The sequence below is a fragment of the Nannospalax galili genome, unplaced genomic scaffold (genome assembly GCF_000622305.1).
Source record: "Nannospalax galili isolate Female #2095 unplaced genomic scaffold, S.galili_v1.0 scaffold1082, whole genome shotgun sequence".
Taxonomy (NCBI): Eukaryota; Metazoa; Chordata; class Mammalia; order Rodentia; family Spalacidae; genus Nannospalax; species Nannospalax galili.
The window spans coordinates 63,353-73,497 of NW_008348580.1; positions in this window are offsets into that span (position 1 = coordinate 63,353).

Sequence of the window (10,145 nt, forward strand, 5' to 3'; positions counted from 1 at the left end):
TGGCATCTAGGTTAATTCCATTTGTGTTGCAATAAAAATGGGAATACAAGTATCTTTTGGTATAATCATTTCATCATCTTTGGATATATACAACCAGTAATGGAATTTCTGAATCATAAGGTAGTTCTACTTTTATTTTTAGTGGAAATTCTACACTGTTCTCTCTAATAGCTATACTAATTGACATCCCCACCAACAGTGTAAAGGAGTGTCTCCTTTTATGCACCCTCACTACCATCTTTTTTTGTATTTTTGATGGTAGTCATTTCAACAGGGGTGAAATATCATCTCGTTATGGCTTGATTCACATCCCCGATGATTAGTGACCTAGAGTATTTTTTCATAAACTTGTCCACTTATGTGCCTGCTTTTAAAGTTTTTAAAAAATTATTTATTTTTATTTTATGTCTGTGAGTGTATTACCTGAATGTGTTAAGGGTACTCGTGTTGTCAAAAGCCCGTGGAGGTCAGAGATGAGCATCAAATTCTCTTGGAACTGGAGTTATACACAGCTGTTAGCTGCCATGTGGGTACTAGGAATTGAACCCAGGTCCTCTGCAAGAGAATGAATAGGTCCCCCATAGACTCCAGGTATCTGGATATTTTGTCCCCAGTTGGTGGTGATGTTTTGGGATGTCTTAGAAGGTGTGGCCATGCCAGAGGAAGCAGGTCACTGGGCGTGAGCTTAGAAAGTTCTTAAATGGAAGATGGAAGTGTCCAATACCTTGGAACTAGATTTGTGGACAGTTGTGAGCCACCATATAGGTGCTGGGAACTGAACCCAAGTCCTCTGCAAAAATAGCCAGTGCTCTTAATCACTGAGCCATTTCTCTAACCCCTTGCATGTCTTCTTTTAAAGAGTATCTATTTAGTTCTTATATTCATTACTTTTCTGTTGCTGTGACAAAATACTGTATGTAACCAAGGGAACTTATAAAAGGAAGAGGTTATTTGAACTTCCAGTTCCAGAGGAATCAGAGTCCTTATGGTGGAGAGGTATCATGGCAGGAGATGGCCAGAGCAGGGGCAGAAAGCAAAGGTTCACATCTTCAAATAGGCACAGGAAGCAGAGAAAGATCAGGCAAGGCTTAAAAACTCTCTAAGCCTTCCCCCAGTGACATGCTTTCTCCAACATGGCCATACCATCTAAGATCTCTCAAAACAGTGCCACCAACTGGAGACATAATACCTGAATACTTGGAGCCTATGGGGGACATTCTCATTCAAACCACCACCTATCACTCCCTGGCCCCCATAGGCTCATGATAGTATAAAATGCAATATGCATTTAGTCTTAAAGTCCCCACAGTCTTTATCAGTCTTAATACTGTTCAAAGTTCAGTCCAAAGTCTCTTCTGAGACTCAATGCTATCTCTTAACTGTAATCCCCTGTAAAAATCTGTGAAAGAAATTTTCAGAAAGAACTCCTGCATCTTCAGCTGAACTCCCTGCATGGCTGACCAACTGATTAACACTTCAATGACTGTGAAGAGTTTGGAATATTGCAGATCCAGAGCCTATTCACAGATTATCTGCAGACATCTTTAGCCCTGTAAATAGCCACTCCTTGCCTACCTCTGTTTCTGAATTAACATTCTTGTGACTAAAAATATTGTATAACTTAACAAAAAACAGTTCCCACCAATCAAAAGGCTAAGAATGCCATCAGATAGCATTTGAGGCCTATAACTGAGATTTCTCTTTTGCTGTATTTGCCTATGTACTATTTCCACCACTGTATTTGAAAAGTATCTTGATTTATAATTTTGTTTTGTTCTGTTACTGTAAAACTTAGTGAAACAGTTACCACATTGGAACACAGAATTTGGGATAACCTGAATCTGTGTTCCCAGGCTATGGTCACTCATATTTGGCTCCAGAATAAACTATCTCTTGTCACCTTTGAGGTAAGAGTTGCTTTTGCATCAACAAATCAAAAAACTAATTACATACTTCCAACATACAATGGAACCAAATACACATTCCCATTCCAAAAAGGAGGAATGAGGGCATACTGAGGAAATGCTGGAATAAGCAAGACCAGAAACCAGCAGGGCAAAGACCAAATCCAGCAGCGCATGTCTGACTTCTAGGACTTTACTTCAAAAGGGCTGATGGTTCAGCTCCTCCAGCTTTGCTGCATGCAACATACATCTCTCTCTTGGGCTGGTACTACTTCCTGTATGCAGCTGTCCTTGGCAGATGTCTCACAGCTCTAGCATCTCAAACATCTTCTTTGGGTCTCCACTGCTAAGCAGACTTCACATTGACAGCTTCATACAATGGCCTATCAGGGCCTTCTTTATGCAGGGATGTCCCTAAAGCATGCTGTCTGGCCTTGGTGGTTCTCAAAGACTGGGGAGGAAGAACTGATGACCCCTTCACTCTTGCATCCTTTGTGCCTCTAAAGCCAGTACCAGGTGAATGACACTGCCATGTTTTACTGCGAGTTTGGAATGTACCCCAGCCTGCTTCATCCACATTGGTAGTGCTTCTCCAGCATTTTCTTTTTCACAAGCTGGAAGCTTAGATGAGCATGGTCTTGACCTGAATGCAGTCTTTCCATTGTTTAAATGCAAATCTCTAGGCTTCTCCTTAATCACTTTAATGTCCTTATCATAGGGAATCTCTCCTTCAACACAAGCCATCTTCCTAGTGCTCTTTTTCAATTCAAACTGTAAATTCTGCATTTTCTGCCTCATTTACTCATTTTCACTATAGAGCTGCATTATATTCATCATTAATAGTCATACAACCATTTCTACAGTAGGGTGTCTTGAAATATCCTCTACCAAAGAAATCAGTCCATTGCTTTTCAACTTAGCCTCAGGCAAGCTTTTTGACAATGGGCAGACTCCAGCCCGGCCCTTTGCCCAAGTAGCCCAGTTGATGCTTAAGTCCTTATTTCCCTCTGGAACTACATTGCTCTCAGCACTGCTTTCTTCCAGGTTCCTACTAGCTTAATCCATTAAGCCATGCTTACAGTGATCAACTGCGTTTCTATCCCAAACTTCCAAAGTCTTCCACATCCCTCCAAAAATTCACTGTGGTCATGTTCTTCATTGCCAACAGTCCACACTCTAATACCAATTTCTGTATTAGTTACTTTTCTGTTGCTGTGATAAAGCACTGTAACCAAGAGAACTTATAAAAGGAAGAGTTTATTTGAGCTTGCAGTTCCAGAGGAATCAGAGTCCATCATAGCAGGGAGGCATGGTGGCAGGAGGTGAGTGGAGTAGGAGCAGAAAGCAGAGGCTCACATCTTCAAGCAGGCATAGGACACAGAGGGCAACTGAAGATCAGCAAGGTTTAAGAACTCTCTAAGCCTTCCCCCAGTGGTGTGCTTCTTCCAGCATGGCCACACCTTCTAAGACTTCCCAAAAGATGACACCAATTGAGAACAAAATGCTCAGATATTTGGAGCCTATTGAGGAAATCCTCATTCAAACCACCACATTTCTTTTTATATTATTCTTTTAAGAATTTCATAATGTGCATAGACATTTGGGCCCTGGGCACCTCCAGTGAGCACAGCCCAGAGGCAGCTTTGAGCACCCTACTGCACCGTGCCCCCCATGCCACTCTTGCCAGGGGATGGGCTTGTTGGACAACCACTGAGCTACACACCAATGGTCAGCCTGCCATCATTACCCAAGTGACAAAACCCAAGGAGAACAAAGGCTGATCATAGGTAAGAAAGGATTTGGCAGGTAAGAAAGAAAATGACTGAAGAGCCAGTGTAGCAGGCCCCTGACTAAAAGACATCCATCTTACCATCCTCTGTGCCCTGCCCTAGTTATTTTCCATTTTCCCAGAAATTTTCTATACTCTATAGGGACCAGAAATTCGTAGAAGCTGTCACATGTCTGGCTGAGATGAGATAAGCTGTTGCCTAACACCATATCTGCTCCTGTCCATGCATGCTTGCTTGCTCTGGCGGGTTGATAATAATTTTAAACTTTTACTGACTTATGCAAATATGTGCTTGAGTTTGAACCATGATGACTGGCCCCTTGTGCTCTTGCTTTTACGAAATATCTGAGTATGTATAAAAAGCCCTTGCAGACTCCCTTTGGGGCTGCTCTCTGTACTTGCTCCCTGAGTGCAAGGACAGGCTTGCTGTTAATAAAATCCTTCCTACCTCAACTTCAACCTCATGGCTGAATTCTTGGCAGTTTCCAGACTATAACTTTTGGAGGTCCCACTGAGATTTCCATGACATGGAGGTTGGAATCACCAGGGGAAGGCCTCTGAGAGACATTCTTCAGCCCCAGCCTTCTGCTTTCAGAGTTTTTCCCATGTCACGGGAGGTAAGGAAAAGTGCTTTTGGTTTTTGTGCTCAAGTCTGGTATCGTTCTGGTTTCTGGTTTCTGGTTTGGCACCTTGGTACTAGGTGGGAAGCTGGACACAGCAATCACCCACCTAGTAGGCCATCAGAGGAGATCTTGAGGATTCCAACATCTAGGCCTTGTTTTTGTGTCTGAGTCTTTTTGTTGTCAGGTCTGTTTCTTTGTTGTCCATTACTGTGGGCCAGTCTCAGTCTTCTGTGTCCTCTAGCTCCCTTGAATGTATGTTGACTAACTTTTCTGATTTCAGGGAGAGAGCCAAGGGCATGGGGTTTAGGCTCAAGGCCCCCAAACTTTGTGCCCTTTGTAAACTAGATGGAACACAGATTCCTGGTCTTGATTGGCCACCTGGAAGCTCCCTTGATCTAACCCTGGCTTATGCTGTCCACAGATTCACCTACAACAATCTCCCAGACCAAATCCCCTACATCACCACCTGGTTGGATCTGCTAGAAAATCCCCCTTTCTGGGTTTCAAAATGCAAGGGGGTGAGTGCAGAGACTGCCACCACCCCTAGGCCTGTCCTTCCTATAATCCAACCTCCCAACAAGACCTACTTTGCTCTCCAGGACCCCAACAGAGAAAAGGAGGATGATTGGCCACCCCATTTTACTCAGCCTCCTAGAGCAGCAGGAGGAAGCCCAGTGCCCCTAGCTAGTCCTCCCCAAAAACAGTCGGGGGCCTCATATCATGGGGAGTCTCAATCTCCTCCTGACCCCACCCCCATTCTTCCCCTCAGGGAAGTAGCCACCCAACCTTGCCAGCTTGGGGGGCAGACTATTCTGGTCTATTCTCCTTTCTCTACCACTGATTTGTACAACTGGAAGAGCCCAAATCCCTCATTCTCTGAAAACCCCCAGGGGCTTACAGAAACCTTTTAAGTTCAATTTTTACCACTCATTTACCCACCTGGGAAGACTGTCATCAGCTTTTGTAGATCCTGCCGATATTGGAGGAATGGATCCAAGTCCTTGGAGAGACCACTTACTCTGTCTTGGGACCCGATGGACTGCCCACTCAGAATGATGATAGGCTGGAGGACATGTTCCCTTCTACTTCTCCTAACTGGGATCCCATCAATGACCAAGGTAGGGAGCACTTGCTTCAGTATTGTCAGACTCTGCTCCAGGGACTAAGGGCAGCAGCTAGAAAACCAACAAATCTCACCAAGGTGAGTGATACTCTCCAAGGGCCAGGTGAGTCACCTTCCACCTTTTTGGAAAGGCTTTACAGTGCCTATTGCCTCCACTGTCCTATCAATCCAGAGGCACCCGAGAATCAAAAAACCATTAATATGGCTTTCATTTCTCAGTCAGCCCCAGACATACAGAGAAAGCTCCAAAAGTTAGAAGGGTTTGAGGGAAAGCTGTTCTCTGAATTGGTGGAAATTTCTCAAAAGATCTACCATGGCCAGGATAGAACTGTGAAGGAACAAGGAAAAGAAATTGGATATATTTTAATGGCAGTTTGGGAAGAGCAGCCCAGCACATGGCCCCAACCCCAATGAGGCGTTAACAGGTAACCAAAGGGGGCAGGCAAGAGACATAAATTGGAAAAGGACCAATGTGCTATAAAGAAAGAGGCCACTGGAAAGAGCCTATAAAGAAAGAGGCCACTGGAAAAATGAATGTCCTCTAAAACAGATAAAAATCAGCTTCTGTCTTGCCTGCCACTGAGTAATGACAGGGCCAAGGCTTCTCCCTGAATCCCCTGGAGCCTATAGTAACTCTTAAAGTAGAAGGGAAGGATATCAAATTCCTGGTAGACACAGGGGCTACTTATTCAGTTTTAAAGAACCCTGCTGGGCCCATAATCAAGGACAAGGTCTAAATCCATGGAGGAACAGGAAGAATCCAAGGATATCCTCAAATTTGGGCAAGGATTATGGATTTGGCACAAGGAACTGTAACTCATTCATTCCTTCTTATATCTGATTTCCCATACCCACTCCTTGGACAGGATCTGTTACATAAACTAAAAGCCCACATTTCCTTTACTGAGGACACTATTAATCTGGACTTATAATCACCCATTGTTTTGGTGACCTTCCCTGTGTCTGAAGAGTATCAGTTATATGAAAATCTTGGTAAGCAGGACTCCCCACTACCTAGATAAATGGACAGAGGAAATTCCTACTGTCTGGGCTGAGACCAACCCTCCAGGGTTTGTAAAGTATTAAGTACCAAAAATAGTCCAGATGACCAGCACTGCCACTCCCATCAGGGTTAGACAATATCCCATAAGTCATCAAGCCCACCTGGGAATTGCCACTTGAGAGAAGCAGGTGTTTTGGTGCCTTGCCACTCCTCATGGAATACTCCCCTGCTTCCTGTTCCAAAGCCAGGAACTACTGAGTTTAGACCTGTTCAAGACCTCAGGGAGGTCAATAAAAGGGTTGATACCATACACCCTACTGCCCCCAACCCTTACACTCTGCTCAGTGAAATCCCACCTGACCCCTGAAATCCCACCTGGTCTATCCAGCCTCAGACCTAAAGGATGCCTTTTTTGCCTTGTCAGTAGCCAAGGAAAGCCAGGTCATTTTTTCCTTTGAATGGGATGACCCAGATGGATCTTATAATGGACAACTGACATGGACTAGACTGCCTCATGGGTTTAAAAATTCCCCTACTCTGTTGGATGAAGCCCTCCAAAGGGATTTAGTCCCTTTCAGGGAAGCTAACCCTGAAGTCACTTTGTTACAGGATGTAGATAACTTGCTCCTGGCAGCAGACTCAGAGGAGACTTGTACTCAGGCCACTGATAACTTTTTGAAGGAACGAGATGCTTTGGGCTACAACATGTCTGCCAAAAAGGGTCAAGTTTATCTGGACTCAGTCACCTATCTGGGATATAAAATTAATGAAGGAAAGTGCTCTCTGGAGCTTGACAGGATTCAGGCTATATTGAACATACCAAAGCCCAAGACCAGGAGGCAAATTAGAGAATTCCTTGGTGCTGCTGGCCACTGCTGCCTATGGATACTGAGTTTTGCTGAAATTGCTAAACCCCTATATGCAGCAACAGAGGGCGAGGGAGCTGACCTGGTTTGGGGAGAAATGGAGGATATTGCCTTCAACCAACTTAAGAATGCTCTGACTCAAGCTCCTGCGCTGACCCTGCCTGATGTGGCTAAGCCTTTTCAGCTCTTTATGCACGAGACAAGGGGCATAGCCAAAGGCATGCTCACCCAAACTCTGGGACCTTGGAAGAGGCCAATGGTGTATTTGTGAAGGAGACTGGATTCAGCAGCCACCAGATGGCCAAGCTGCCTCCAAGTCATAGCTGCCACAGCCCTACTGGTGAGGGAGGCTTCTAAGCTAACACCTGGACAGGATATCCAGATTATTTGGCCCCATGCAGTAGAGTTACTCCTCAGATCTCTGCCAGACTGATGGATCTCCAATGCCCACATCACTCAGTACCAAATACTGCTACTGGACCCACCTTATGTCACCTTCCTGAGAACCGAGGCTTTGAACCCTAACATTCTGCTACCTGATGATGATCCAAAAACTCCACTCCATGACTGCTTGGAAGCTGTGAGTACCCTCTCGGGGCTAAGGGAGGACTTGTGAGACCAACCTCTGCCTAATGTAGACCTTGAACTGTGTACAGATGGCAGCAGTTATGTTAAAGAAGGTGTCAGGTTTGCAGGGGCAGCGGTAGTGACTCAAGATTCTATTGTCTGGGCCCAAGCACTTGAGCAAGGAAATCTGACCAAAAGGCTGAGTTAATAGCCCTCACACAAGCCTTAAGATGGGGAAAAGGGAAAACTGTTAACATTTACACAGTCAGTGTGCTTTTGCCACTGCTCATATCCATGGAGCTCTTTATAGAGAAAGAGGACTATTAACATCTGGGGGCAAAGAAATTAAAAACAATGAGGAAATATTGGCACTACTAGAGGCTCTTTGGCTGTACAAAGCTGTAGCTATTATCCACTGTAAGGGCGATTGTCACGAGTGGAGTTATTAAGGCTTAGTTGAGCATCACCTCATTATGCAAGGGAGGATAAATATTTCTAGAGCCAATGTATTTATTTGGGGAATCATAAAAATGTTTCACACATAACGCAACGACAGATACGAGTACCAGTCCTAGGGCCAATGCCCGAGTGACGTCGTCCCAGTCGGATGTGGTGACGGTAGTCTCGGCTCAGCTTGGTTGTCTCATGGTCGAGGGGTTGAGTCAGGTCTGGATGTTCGCGACGTGAAGTTCCTCTTTTTTCTCACGGTCCAGAGACAGGATCAGTCAGAAGATGGGGCCACACAGCTGACAGGAGTTCAGCTCATATGTGCACCCACGAACTGATTTTCCTCTGGATTTTTATGGTCCTTATGCATGACTTGGCAAACATGTTTTATCAATGTTTATCAGTTTCTTAGGTCATTTGGTTAATCACACAGTTACACTCAGGTTGCTAGGTTACATTCTAGGGCTACTAAGTGATGCTCTTATCTTTAATGTACACACTTTGGATATGTTTACATACTTTTGCTAGAGCTATTTTTTGATTCTTAGTTTCTTAATTCTATTACATTCAATACAATTCTTAATTCTCTATTCGAATACATTCAGTGCATTCCAACCCCTGATACCTGAAATGTAGTCAACACAAAAGGTATCATTTAAGCTCGCAGGCTGGGGATTTACAAAGCTTTAGTCGAATCTATCGCTAAACATATTATAGGAGTATTCATCATCTCTGAAATGGTTATTTCTTCTAAGTCTACGCCTAAGTTTATATCTTCTATATAACGTAAACCAATTTTTGAAGCATGCAAGTTGTATAATGCATTCTATAATAAATTCCTTACAGAGTATTCTAGCTGTGAAGGCTTCTAGTGAATGTGGTGAGCTAATTACAGTGCTAGGTCTACCGAAGAAGTTTCCTTCTAACAGTGTTATGCACTGTTGTGGGTTATGTGAAATTAATCCTCTCATTAAGTGGTAATATCTCTGTGTTCCTTTGGATATGTAACATGCGAGTACTGATGCTATCCAGTGGTTTACACATTCTATATTTTTCCTAATATTAGGTCTTAGTTCATGTGAACATATATGAAAGATAAGCTGTGGTAGTGAGTCTAATTCAGGTGGTCCTGAAAGCCAAAATGATGCCATTGGTACTTTGCAAAAGTGTCAATGTTCTGAGTTGGGAATAATGTTCATTCTATTAAATATATCACATAGTGGTGCAAAATGTTTAGTATATGCTATGTGAAAAAGTCTCCTGCGTCCATCTGGGATTAGAAGGTCATTTTCTCTTCTGGAAGGTCCCATTCTTATTCTTGAGTCCATTTTCTTCCTAATGCGATCCTATAACACATTCCAAACAAAAATCCTAGGCATCTTCTGATAGTGTGTCTGAACTTAAGAAGTATCCTAAGTATTACTAAGGCTAATATAATATATATTATCATCCATAGGGTCTTTTTCCGCCATGTAAACCAATGATATATTGGTGTACATAGGAAATCAAATCTTGCTAATCTTGCTAAGTAATCCCAAAGTCCACAGTTTAATATTGTTTACCCAATCTGTATTTATATATGTGTTAGTTCTAAGTAAGCCTACTAGATTATGTAGTTCATGTTTCTTCTGAGAGAACATATTTTCTTGTTTCTGTATTTTATTATCTATGGCTTCTAGTTATTCAGAGTTATGAGCTATTAGGTTCATTATGTCATTCAACGCGTTTAAAAATTCTGCGTGATGAGCTTCTGCTTCAAAGTCAAAAGAGGGTTGTGTAATATATAATTTATGTTCGAAGTACACTGTAGAAGTCCTACGTCC